Source organism: Panthera pardus, unplaced genomic scaffold (assembly GCF_024362965.1).
Source record: "Panthera pardus isolate Hobbes unplaced genomic scaffold, ASM2436296v1 HiC_scaffold_25, whole genome shotgun sequence".
Taxonomy (NCBI): domain Eukaryota; kingdom Metazoa; phylum Chordata; class Mammalia; order Carnivora; family Felidae; genus Panthera; species Panthera pardus.
Window position 1 is genome coordinate 62,290,431 of NW_026526821.1, and position 13,452 is coordinate 62,303,882.

At 44.2% G+C, this 13,452-nt stretch overlaps 1 long non-coding RNA gene across 2 annotated transcripts in view; it reads left to right on the forward strand.

The window, feature by feature from the left end:
• Positions 1 to 13,143, forward strand: part of LOC109275941 (uncharacterized) — a 99,316-nt gene extending 86,173 nt beyond the window's left edge. Inside the window, exon 5 of one of the 2 annotated variants that reach the window (XR_008417825.1) lies at positions 10,958 to 13,143. This is a non-coding gene — a long non-coding RNA (uncharacterized LOC109275941). Of the gene's footprint in view, positions 1 to 1,340; positions 4,224 to 10,957 lie in introns of those variants that run through there. The other variant, XR_008417826.1, reaches the window with a different exon arrangement.
• The last annotated feature ends 309 nt before the right edge of the window (positions 13,144 to 13,452 follow it).

The window sequence follows — 13,452 nt, forward strand, 5'->3', positions numbered from 1 at the left end:
CCCTGAAGGAAGTCAGAAGGAGGATAAAACTAATTCACGGAGAATTGCAGAGTATCTGATGACATTGGTGAGCAGCTGATCATATCGGTCCCTGGAGTGGTCTTGTTTCTGGATTTTATCAGGTGATAAACATCCTTATTGTTGAAGCCATTTGAATAAGCTATTTTTGTTTGATCATTTACAGCTAAATGTAAGCTAATTTGATATACTACCTCAATCTCCATTTTAAATTTTTTTTTTTTTCAACATTTCTTATTTATTTTTGGGACAGAGAGAGACAGAGCATGAACGGGGGAGGGGCAGAGAGAGAGGGAGACACAGAATCGGAAACAGGCTCCAGGCTCCGAGCCATCAGCCCAGAGCCTGACGCGGGGCTCGAACTCACGGACCGCGAGATCGTGACCTGGCTGAAGTCGGACGCTCAACCGACTGCGCCACCCAGGCGCCCCTCAATCTCCATTTTAAAGAAGGGGTGAATGAGGCCCAGGGGAGTGGGGAATGCCTGGGTCAAGGTCGTGCTCTGATTAGTGGCAGAGGTGGTCTTCCAGAATCCCTGGACTCTTGACTGCTGGTCTAGGGCTCTTCCCTTGGATTCACAGCTGGCAGTCTGGTATCCTGGGGTCATTCCAGCTGGCATTGCCTCCTGGTCTCTGGAGGATCTAGGCAAGCCACGGGGGTCCCTACAAGGCTGAGAGTTGGGACCATCCGGGTAGCATAATCTGAGGGTTCTTCAGCTGTTCTTGTGGGCAGCTTCTGAAGAGCACATAACAGGTGCATAATCCATTCTTGCACCAGATTGTGAGATCATAGAAAGAGGGAGAAATAGAGGTATTTGAGTTGCCACATATATCAGTTAGGAATTACATTTGGCTACTTAAAATAAACCCTAAACAAGTAAGGGGTTATTTTTCTCACATAATAGGGAGTCTGGAGAGAGGCAGTCCAGGTTGGTACAGTCTTACTCAGCAGGGCAGCCAAGCCAGGAATAAAACCCAGAGGGTGTGAGCCCCTCTCCAAAAGCTCTGAAGCTGCTCTTGCCTCAATTGGCTCCTTCCAAGGTCTTAATCATCCCTCTTACAGATGCCAAAGTAATCTTGCCGGAACTCCTCTGTCACATTGCTTCCTGGCCTAAAATCTCCCTTTGCCCACATGATGTGACCCAAATTCCTTAACCTGGTATTTAAGGTCCTCTGATCAGCCTGTAAACCACCTCTCTGGCCCAATTTGTCGTTTGTCTCCATGCTCAGCTGTGTTCTTCCCCCTTTGGGCAGTGTCCCTTCATTTGTTCTCATAGATAATCTCCTGTTCTCTTCTGCCTGATGGAATCCCACCACCTTTAGGGTCACCTCATCCCTAAAGCTGACTCAGCTGCTCTGGACCTTCTCTGTGGTTCCTGTGGACATGATAACTTGTGCTACTCAGATCAAACATCTGTCCTGTGCCAAACACCCCAGAAGTTAATCTCCCTGAAGGGTGAAAATGGGCGCCACCTCTTACATGAAGAAGGTACTAGATAAATATTCACTTTTCTTCAGAACAATTCATCTTGGGCAGCCTCAAGATAGGGGTTCTAGGAGTGTCCTTGGGTTGATTATTGGTGGATTTCCAAAAACAGAGTTGGGAATATGCTCACAGTGATCTAGAAAGTTGACAGAGTGTGAGTTCACTTGAACTTCTGTGGCCATTTGATAACCAGGGATCCTATCTGACTTGTCCACCACTGTGTCCTCAGCTCACAGCATAGCACCTGGGACTCAGAGGCACTGAGCAAGTGCTTGTGGGAAATGATGCAAGAAGGTACTTCTGAACAACTCGCAATTGGATCCAATATGATTCCTATCCTCCCCAGGACTTGTCCTGTAGCCTGGAGAAAGCTCTCTCATCTCAGTCCTTATGGAGGAATTGAGGAAACAAACCCTCAAGGACAAACCCTTTAGGAGACACCACCCAAGGCCTCTCTCTCCCAGTGGTTGTCCAGAGTCAGGGTTCCAGGGTTGACACTGCAGTGTCACCAAGAACACCAGTGCCCTCCCATGCTTCTGCTCTCCCATCCTTAGCATTTCCAAGCTCTTGCTCTAGCAACTAGAGAGTCTAGGAAGTCACACAAGTGGTGTGCTCAGTGGCAGTGGAAAGCAAAGAAGTGGGACACATGACTTTTGGGCAGACAGTGAATAGCACATGCTACCAACTTGTTCGAAGATAAGGGAATAGGACTTGAAGAGATGAAGTCCCTTGTCCAGTGCTCTGTAGTAGGTAAGTAGCAGAGATGGGGTGTCTGATTTTAAAGCCTTGTTACTACCAGATAATCACTTGTCATGTTGCAAGACAAAGGTGTGTGCTACAGAGTGTATGTGGGGCTGTGTAGGTTGTTCAGACACTAGGAACCTCTATCATAGGCACCAATGAGTAGGGCATTTCAGACACAGGCCCTCTGGACATGTAACTCCTTCTCTTTGAGAATGGATCTTACTGGGTAGAGAAGGAAACAGTGGGATGGTAAGGAGGGGCTGTATGCCTTTACCTTTTTTGAATTTCTATTTTGTTTGTTTATTTTTATTTTAGACAGAGAGAGAGCACACGAGCGGGGGAAAGGGGCAGAAGGGGAGAGAGAGAGAATCTTAAGCAGGTCCACGCTCTGCACAGAAGCTGACACAGAGCTTGATCCCATGACCCTGGGATCATGACCTGAGCTGAAATCAAGAGTCAGACGTTCAACCGACTGAGCCACCCAGGCGCCCCTAAACTTTTATTTTTAGGTGTAATATACATTCAGAATAGTGCACAAATTATAAGAGTATAACTTGATTAGTTTTCGTAAAGGGAACACACCTGTGTTCAGCACCCAGACTAAGAAGCAGAGCATTACCAGTATTTCAAAAGGCCTCTTTTTGTCCTTTCCAGTCTTTATATCCGCCTGCTGAGGATTAACATTATCTGTATCAAAGCAATTTTGACTGTTTTGGTACCTCTCATAAATGAAACCATACAGTACATATTCTTATGTGTGAATTCTTTGTTCAAAATTATGTTTGAGATTCATCCATATTGTTATATGAGTTGCAGTTCATTCTCATTGCTGTATAATATTCCATTTTGTGAATATATGGCGATATATTTCTCCATTTTTACTGTTCATGGGTATTTTGGGTAACTTTTAGTTTTTAGCTGTCACAAATAGTGCTACTCTGAGCATTTTGAACATGTAGCCAATTCTGTTGGAAATACATCCGGGAAGGTATATATTTAATTATAGCAGACACTGCTAAAGAGTATCCAAAGTGGTTATACCAATTCACATTCCCACCATTATATGAATTCCAGTTGCTCCATATTCTCGCCAACATTTGATATTATCAGTGCTTATAATTTAAGCTCTTCTGTCTGGTGGGCGTGTAATGACGTCTCATTATGGCTTGGTATGCATTTGCATTTCCTGCTTGATTGATAACATTGAGCGCCGTTTTGTATGATTATTGGTCACTTACGTGGCTTTATCTTTAAACTTTGAGTGAGGAGGGAGAAAAATGGGGAGAGACCTCCTGAGTATGAAGGGGTGTGAGTGCTGGGTGTGGAGACGCTCGAGTGGCATATCTCTGTTGCTTGCAGACCGAGTAGAAGGGGAGGCCTGGGAATGAGGGCTGTTGTATCCATGGAGTCACACTCACAGGAGAGGCAGTGAGATGCTGATATGGGGAAAGGCTAGCTTTGGCTCAGGCATTTACTAGCTACCATATTTCAGGCAATTTCCACCTCTGTCAAGGGGAAAGAAGAATAATACCAACTGGATAGTGTTGCTGTAAGGTTTAACTGAGATGAAATGTGGACAGTGTCTGGCACAGAGATATGCAGAGATAAATTGTCTACAGTGCCTGGCCTAATAAATGACAGCCATTATTCCTCTGGAATGACTGGGGAGTGAGGATCAGAACAAGTGCGCTATCAGTTGTGGGAACAACAGCAGAATACCTTGTGACTTGTACAAGCCTTCCTCTGTGGCTTAGAATCTTGCATCTCATACACCAACCCTCACCTTAAGAAATCAGCCAGTCTAATTGTTTGTCCTGTTCAGATCTCCTGCCCTAAGAACTTCTGAGTCTCACCTGGGGCAATAAAATAAAATGCACTCATTTTTCCTAACAAGATGTTATGTAAAAGAATTGTCAGTTTCGTGTTCTTCCTTGCTTCGCTAAGTCAATAAAATTCAGTTTCACTTTTTATCATAACGGCTTTCTCTAGCTGAGCGGTGGCTTTTCCCCACTTTAGATGTTATTCATCTAATCTCACATTGTCTTGTCCTGTATTGCCATGAAATTTATTTGTCCACAAGGGGTAAAAATGGGCACAGAGTCATCAGCAGGTGAATACCAATAAATTCATGGCCAAAACCAGCCCCAAAGACCAACAAGTTTAAGGTCTTTCTTGGCTGGTGGCCTTCAGGGAATGAACCTTATCTTGGGTTGCCTCTGAAAATGTTACAAGAATTGACCTGTGGGCTGTCGTTCACTGAACCCCGCTCTAGTGCTTACCTCATCTGCCAACAACACTGGCTGTTCTTCCTCTGTCCTGACTTTGTGTCCCAGAGAGTTACTTGAGAAACACAATCTCCAAAAACTCCTTTTGCTGAGGACTATAGTTATAGACAGTCACCCTCTGGTTGCAAGCCCAAGACAGGAGGCCCAGAAGCAACACATCTGGCCAAACGGTATCAACTTGCATGAGTCATCTCAGTCCAAATCAACCTCTCCACCAGACTGGAGGTCCACTCCTTGCAGGATTCTCATCGTAACCCAGCTTCTTCTGCATATTTTACAAAAGGGTGCAACTCTGCCAAGAATAGTCTGGAATTACAATGACCAGGTTGGGGAACTTTCAACATGACCAAAATGGCCCATCTTAATGGAGCCTAGGACTGGGAATCGACACACTTTTTCTGTAAAGGGCCTGATAGTCAATGTTTTAGGGTCCTGTGAGTCTCACAGTCCCTGTTGCAACCCTTCTACCGTGCCACTGGGGTGCAAAAGCAGTGATAGACAGTACATAAACAAATGGGCATGACTGTGTTCCAGCAAAAACTTATTTACAAAAAAAGCCCATGGGTCAGAATTGGCCTGTGGGCTGTAGTTTACTGAACCTTGCTCTAGTACTTACCTCACCTGCCAACAACACCATCTTGGCAAAGCAGTAAAGATGGGGCATGGATGGACATCAAGACCTTAAGGCCCATTTGAAAACCTCCAAATTAATGTTATACAATTATTCCCTGTGATGGAATATGAATATATTTGGCTGTTTTTGTTTGTTGTTGGCTTTTTTTTTTTTTTTGCATGTTTTTCCCCCAGATTTGTTGAAGCCTTTCCTTGCTGAAGAGCATCAAAACAAGGCATTCAATTTTGTATTTCTCACTAGCGGAGTCCCAATCTACTGCTGTAATGATGAGTATCCTTATTTTCCTGAGAAGATCATTAGGATCTCTGCAAGATATTGGTGCTTACTCAAAATTTCCTCTGTCCATACTCCCTCCACCCCCAATCTTCAGACAGAGTAGAAAGGATGAGTAGATTTTTCAAATTAAAGTTAGCTTAGCTTTCAGAAACACTTCAATTTCCCTGGTCTAAAATCCTTCCTTGGCCTTATTGACAATAAGATCAACTCCTTTGAGAGTATATCAGTTCTCTACTCGTTAAGGTAACAAGCCTACCCAAGCATCTAGGACTTTATCTCTAATCCTAGACTCTTCCCTGTTAAAAGCAGTAATAAGCAAATACTATAATGGATCCATACATCTACTAGTTTGTTTTTTGTTTTTAAAGTAGTCTTCATGTCCAGCGTGAAGTCCAACGCAGGGTCTGAACCCATGACCCTGAGATCAAGACCTGAGCCAAGATCAAGAGTTGGATACTTAACTGACTGAGCCACCCAGGTGCCCCCAATCTGCTAGTTTTGTGATTAACATACTCCTAATCCATCCTTGAACAACCTACGACTTGGTTTTCTAGAAAAAGTCATCATATAAAGGCAACCCTTTGACCATAACGGAAAAAGACTTTATCGGTATTTCTGACACCCAGTAAAGCAGTAAAACTTCAGGGGGTTGAATTTTGGATCTGTGCTTCTCAATTAAAGAAACACAAACCCTCCCTGGCAACTGGAAGGCCATCCCAAACAGAAATTTCCCAGTGAGGACCCTTAAGAATCCTCCAGAAGCAGAAGATCTTCAGGAGACTCTAGCCTGAGACCTTCATAAGCAGAAGACAGCATGGCAAAAACAGTTTATTCTTCCAAATCTTTAGAATAAGGCCGTCTAGATGTCTGAAGCCACAGACGAACATGCTGTCCTTCATCTAGCCCTCTGACTTTAATTTTTCCCCTTTCTTTCCACTTCTCAGTTTTGTAGTAAGGGTTTGCTGATAGCATAGCTGTTGCCCCGCAACATTTCTCTTACTGAGAAATGTCTTTGGACATTGTCATGTGATTTTGTTGTTGTTCTTCCCAAAGAAGATGTCAAGAGATTATCCAAGTCTATTGTTAAGCACCTACACCTTCAAGACAGTCTGTCCTCCACTAGGGTACTATTTTTTTTTTTTTTTTTTTTAATGTGGAAATCAAGCTTTAACTTGTTCAAACTGTTTAGGTATTTAAGATCTCAAAACCCTCTGCAAAACATATCTCACTGAAACATGCCTCTAGGAACTTACAAAATGAAACCACATAGGCTATTCTAGAAAATTAGCTGGAGGAAATATTCTTTCACTTTTTATGTGGAACGTCTAAATGGTGATTTCTATAATGAGGGCTATACCATTGGAAAAGGATGAGAGAAATGTATTATTAATCTTAGCTGAAGCTATAAATGATCTTCCAAAGCTTTTGAGGTTTATCAGACAAATCTAAACTCTTTGGCCCAGTTGGAAATTGACAATCAGATAGCTTTAGATTTTCTGTTAGCTAGTCAGGGAGTTATCTGTGCTGTTGCCAACATTTTTGTGTTACACTTGGATAAATCTTTATGATCAGGTATGACAATCTATTTTGAAGCTGAAGGAGATGGCCACCTTTCTCTCTGAGGTAAACCCAAATGGACTCTGGGACATGATTTTTTTTTTTTAAGTTTATTTATTTTGAGACAGAAAGACAGCATGAGTTGGGGAGGGGCAGAGAGAAAGGGAGAGAGAAAGAATCCCAAGCAGGCTTTGTGCTGTCAGTGCAGAGCTCCATGCAGGGCTTGAACTCACAAAACTGTGAGATCCTGACCTGAGCCAAAACCAAGAGTCAGACACTTAACTGACTGAGCCATGCAGGTGCCCCAAGAACATGATTTTTAACTTGGGTTCAGTAGTGTGGAGTGCTACCAAGTCTAAACACCACCATGGATTTTGTCTTCAAGTGCATAGTGGTTGCTAAGAATAAGCTGTCCAGAGTTAAGAATGTGGGCGTACAGGTGCTGTCACATCACATGATCCAACAACTCACCGCTTGACAGATGGAACAGGGAGGCCAGGTTAGTCCAACTCCAAACTGTTGTTTCTGAGATGATAATTCATCTAGAATTCTGACAATTATGTAGAGGCTGCTTTTGTGGCCTCTGGTTTGGCCAGCGAATGGGGAGGGCCCATCTATGATGCAGTCACCATCACAGAATATCTGTGACTTCCACAGCATTTTGTCATTCATGCATCACCTCACCTAGAAAATAACCAGTCCAAAGACTGGTTCTACTTCTGATGTCTACCTTCTACCAGAACAATAAAAACCACGGGCTCATTTCTCCTAATATGACATCATTTCAGGCTTCTCCGTGTGGTGTTCTCCCTTATGGCGGGAGACTCAGCTTGCTCACTTCTCAGGGAGCAAGCTTTTCATAGGAGCTATGTTGGATCTGTTTTAATATCTTACACATATGACCAATAACTGGCCTAGAATCCTCTGAAAGAAATCACATTAGGTATTCTTAGAACAGAAACACATCAGAATTAGCTTTGGAAAGGTTATTTGAATCCTGATAGAGACCCAGCATGCATGCCCTTGTTAACTAATTAATCCACCTAGTTATTCAACAACCATTTTGGGTACTTGTGATGTACAAGATCCCATGCTAGGTGACCGGAGTGCCAGCAGGGAGCAGGACAGATGTGAAGCCACCTTTGGGGAGCTCGAAGAGGTGTTTCTTGAAAGCATGAGCAGTATTTGTCTTCCTTGATCAGTTCAGCCGGCTCTGCCCCACCCATGGCCCAAGGTTGAGGGGGGCCTGGAGGATTACCCAAGGCAGAATAATCTCCTTGCTATAGAGCTGCTGCAGTGAGTTTGGGTGCCCAGAATCCCTTTGATGTTGTACAAGTAAAGAGCTGGAAGGGACCTTGGACATGGTTCTCCAACCTTATATTATGTAAATTATACGAGTATATTTACTACATAAATTAGTAAACTGAGGCCCAGAGATACTGAGAAACTTGTTCAGGATCACAGTGCGCGCGTGTGTGATTGTATTTAAAAAGAGGACATAAACATCATATATTTTAAATAAAATGAGTCAGAATCAAGATCATTTAAAAATGGGCTGAGAGAACCCCATTTGGTTATGAACTCTAAGAACTTAATTTTAAAAATAAAAGATTGTTCTGGGGCACTTGGGTGGCTCAACTGGTTAAGCGCCCGACTCTTGGTTTCAGATCAGGCCATGATCTCAAGGTGCGTTGGTTTGAGCCTCACAAAGGGTTCTACACTGACAGCCAGAGCTTGCTTGGGATTCTCTCTCTCTCTCCTTCTCTGTCTGCCCCTCCCTTGCTCATGTTCTCTCTCTCTCTCTCTCTCTCAAAATAAATAAATGTAAAAATAAATAAAAATAAAAGATTGTCCTGTTTGAACATTGAAGCATCAGTGTTTCCTCTGTTTTGGAACATTAGGATTTTTAAGACTTGGATTTAAAAATATCGCATAGATTGCTAAAAAATTACTCATCCACTCTTTACAAAAACAGTCCTGTCACTGCAGTATCAGTAGGAATGGTACCTTACAGCCCAAATCTGGTTTCTGGGGTAGGGAGAGTAAGACCCTTTTGAGAGGCAGCAGGCCCATTTCCCTGTGAAGACAGGCTGTTCTGAGCCAGAGGGTCACTCAGAGAGCCAGACCCTTCAGCCCACCTCTTCTGTGTGGAGTTGGGCTCTGTCCTCCCAGACGTGCTGACCTCGGAGTGACCCTTCCAAATCCACATAATCCTGTAAAGGTCAACCTGCAAACCCATCACCAGCAGCTCCATCACAGCCTGAAAACGTCCTGGGCTGGGATGAGGGGAAGCTGGGGCCCTTTGAAACTGTCCCCACTCCTTGCCAGTAGAGACGGTCTTTTAGGTCCAGTGTGAGGGTCCAGCAGAGATGCTCCAGACCGGGGAGTCAGGGTGATCTCCTTTCCTTCCCAAGCAGGATTGTTGCAGGAAGAGGGAGTTCATTTAGAACCAGCCTGGACCGAGATTTGCTTTGTTTTCTTCTGGGGTCTATTCTGCTTCGCGAAGGCACTCCAGGGGTTGCTGAGCACAGTGCACGGGTAATGCATAGGGAATGGCAGCATGCGAGGGGGATAAACCCTAGGGAATCTGAAGCTGGTTCCCAGACAGGAGAGTTGACTGGAGGGGGATCAACAGAGACAAACTTAATCCCTGTCCTCAGAGAGACCTGCCCACTGGGCTTTAGCAAAAGCCTCTGTGCTTTTTTTTTTTTTTTTGTTCCTGGAGAATTTAGACAAAATAGCCCTGAGCCCCATGAGGCAGGGGAGCAAAGGCCCTCCCTGAGCTGGATTGGGGCCTTCATGAGTCTGACAAGGTCTGTGTCTGGAGGGACTGAGTGGGGCTGGCAATTGGGAACAGAACCTAGTGTGGCAGGGAGAATTCAGTACCTTCAGAGCTGGGGAGACTCTTAGAGATCATCTAATTCAACCCCTTTCTTTTGAGGGATGGACAATGAGTAACAGAAAGGGGGTGAGACCTGCCCATGTTACACAGCACCTGCTGCATTTCAAATGCAAAATTCCTGATTCCCGGTCTAACCCTCTTCCCAGATCCTCAGCCTGAGTGGGAGTTTAGGGTTCGTTCATTCGTTCGTTCATTCATTCATTCATTCATTCATTCAGCTTTGTGCCTTGCCCTGTGTAAGATCCATCGAAGAGTCAGAAGAAACTCACCATATTATCTTTGCACCCCAGGAACTTGAACTATAAACACACATGCACATACACATACATGCACACATGTGCACATGCATGCACATGCAAACGCAAGAACAATTAAGTGGTGATAGAGAGCAGTATGTAGTCTCTTCTGTAATGAACCATCTGGACAGAGTTATAGGAGATCAAAGCATGAGGAATCGGTGTGTGCAGAGGTGAGGCCACTCTAATTCTTACTTTTTTAAATGTTTATTTATTTATTTTGAGAGAGAATGAGTGGAGGAGGGGCAGAGAGAGGGAGAGAGAGAGAATCCATGCTGTCAGCACATAGCCCGATGTGGGGCTCGATCCCATGGCCCTGAGATCATGACCTGAACTGAAATCAAGAGTTGGATGCTTAACCTACTGAGCCACTCAGGCACCCCGAGGTCACTCTAATTCTTTTATTTTTTATTTATTTTATTTATATTTTTTAACATTTATTCAGTTTTGAAAGACAGAGTGCAAGTGGGGCAGGGGCAGAGAGAGGGAGACACAGAATCCGAAGCAGGCTCCAGGCTCTGAGCTGTCAGCACAGAGCCCAACGCGGGGCTCAAACTCATGAGCTGTGAGATCATGACCTGAGCCGAAGTCGGCTGAGCCATCTAGGCGCCCCAGGCCACTCTAATTTTTAAAGAGCACTTGTTACCCTGTACCTCAGTGACTGACTGCCCATCTTGCCCTGGCTTGCACAGTGCCACAGTTGCTGGGATGGAATTGAACTGATTTGAATTGAATTGAAAATGGGTCTTGTTTTGGGCAGAACTGGTTTCCTTGTAAGTATGGGATGAAGGCAATGGAGGCTGGACAGAAGAAACTCAGGGGCCCTCTCTGCCTGGTGTCCTGGAATTCAGGCTCTGCCTGGAAGGCGTAGGACTTCCTCCATGCCCTCCACACACTGGTGAGCTTCTGGAGGCCCCACGGGATTCAAATACAACACCATCAATCTCTGGACTGCCCCCATGATGGTGGGGTGTCCAGCGATGGGCTGCTCCAGAGCAGAGCAGTGGAAGCAACAGGAAGATACTTCCCAGCCACCTACAAGGTTCCTGTGTCAAAAGAAGGAGGAGCATCCTTCGTCCCTCTCCTGCCAAATACTTACTGAGCGCCGGGTCTAGCACAGAGCCATGAATGGACAAGGCACAGTTCTTTCCCAGTTGAAAAGACAAAGAAATAGTATCTGGTGGAGAAAGAACAAGTTAGAGATAAATCATGAAATGAGCTTTGGCTCAGGGCACGGGCTGTGCTGAAGGTCAGTCATAGGTGGACTTTTTGGACCCAACAGGCTCATCTGTCCAGACCGGCCATGGAGGAGCCACCCGTGGTACTGCCATCTCTTTGAACATTTTGGGACTCATCTTGGAGACTTGCCTTTTGAGGCTCAGCACATTCTCTGGATTAGCTTCAAGGGGCAAAGCTGGACTTTTTGTGGATGAGTAGGAGTTTTGGAAAGAACCAAAAGTCATTCGTAGCATAATGTAGAGAGAAGTTGAACCCCCGTGTTGCACACCTGAAACTAATGTCAACTATAACTATTATGTGTCAATGCAAATAAAACAAATTAAAAAAAAAAGCCATTCTGGCCAAATGCAGGCCATTCGATTCAGTTTCGTTCGATTCAACAAATGTTTATAGAGTGTCTACAGTCCGCAAGGCTCTGTACTAGGCTCTGGGAATTAGACAAATCCCAACTCTGCCATCTTAGAACTGACAGTTTTGCAGGCAAGATAGACACTAAATTTAAAGACAAGTAATGACTTGGGTAGTGAGTGCATCAAAAAGATGGGGAAGGGGGAAGAGTAGCATCCTGGGCTGAAGGAACAGCATAAAAGATAGTAATATTAGCCACCTATTGAGCACCAACTATGCATCAGACACTATTCAAAGTAGTTTTTATAGATTATCTCATTTAATCCCTCCCACAAAGGTATGTGGTAGGTGCCATTATTATCCCCAAATTATAGATGGGAAAACAGGCACAGCCAGAATAAGTAGATTTCCCAATTAGTAAATAGAAAAATGGGGTTTCAAACCCAGGCATTCTGGCTCCAGAGCCTACACTCTGAACCGCTAAGTGAGAGAGCTTGTGTGTGCTTAAATGCGCTGGCATCGTTTGAATAAAAATAACTTCTCAAGAGTATGAGAAGGGAGACCTTTGGAAGCGTAAATGGGTATAATCTCAGCAAAATGATGTGGCAACGTGTGTGTAAAGAGAAATTGTGGTTTATATATACAACGGAATACTACTTGGCAATGAGAAAGAATGAAATCTGGCCTTTTGTAGCAATGTGGATGGAACTGGAGAGTGTTGTGCTAAGTGAAATAAGTCATACAGAGAAAGACAGATACCATATGTTTTCAGTCACATGTGGATCTTGAGAAACTTAACAGAAGACCATGGGGGAGGGGAAGGAAAAAAAAAAAGTTAGAGAGAGAGAGCCAAACCATAAGAGACTCTTAAAAACTGAGAATAAACTGAGGGTTGATGAGGGATGGGAAGGCGGGGAGGGTGGGTGATGGGCATTGAGGAGGGAACCTGTTGGGATGAGCACTGGGTGTTGTATGGAAACCAATCTGACAATAAATTTCATATTAAAAAAAAAAGAGTGTTAAGGGTGTGTCTCCACCTTTTGTCTTCTAGAAACTTATTCAAAGGAAATAATCAGGACTGTGCATAAAGGTGCACCAAGGGGACATGACCAAAATGTTCTTCAACAGGGATCAGTTAAATAAAGTATAGCACAGTTATGCAACAAAATATTACGCAGCCTTTGAAAATTAAAAATTGTGTTTGTTCCTCTTGTTTTGTGTCTTCAGGGTGCTTTGAGGAAGTAGGAGAAGTCTGCCAAAAGAAAGACGGGGTGAGCCCTTCTGTTCAGATAGCAAGGAGCCGTAGTTGGGACCCCTGGGTAGTTCTGGAGGAGGCAGGGAGGCCAGGCTGAGGTGAGGCTTGCAGGGGGGAAGTGAGACTTGGCTCCAAGTAATCATGACCTAGGGGAGGGGGTGTGGCCAGCCAGCGGCCTGCCTGGGCCCTGGCACTGGCTCCAGGCTCTGGGTTTAAAGAGCTTTAAAAGCTTATTAAAAAGGTTCCTTAGACATCAAATGGCTCTTAAAAATCAATATTTTGGTGATTTAAGTGCAAGGGAATCAGAAACATATGGATTAAATTGCCCTCAAATTATACACACTTAAAAAAAAATGTGTTGGTCTTTAGCAAGCCCAAATATTTGAAAAACAGATAGAGATGTTTTCCTCATC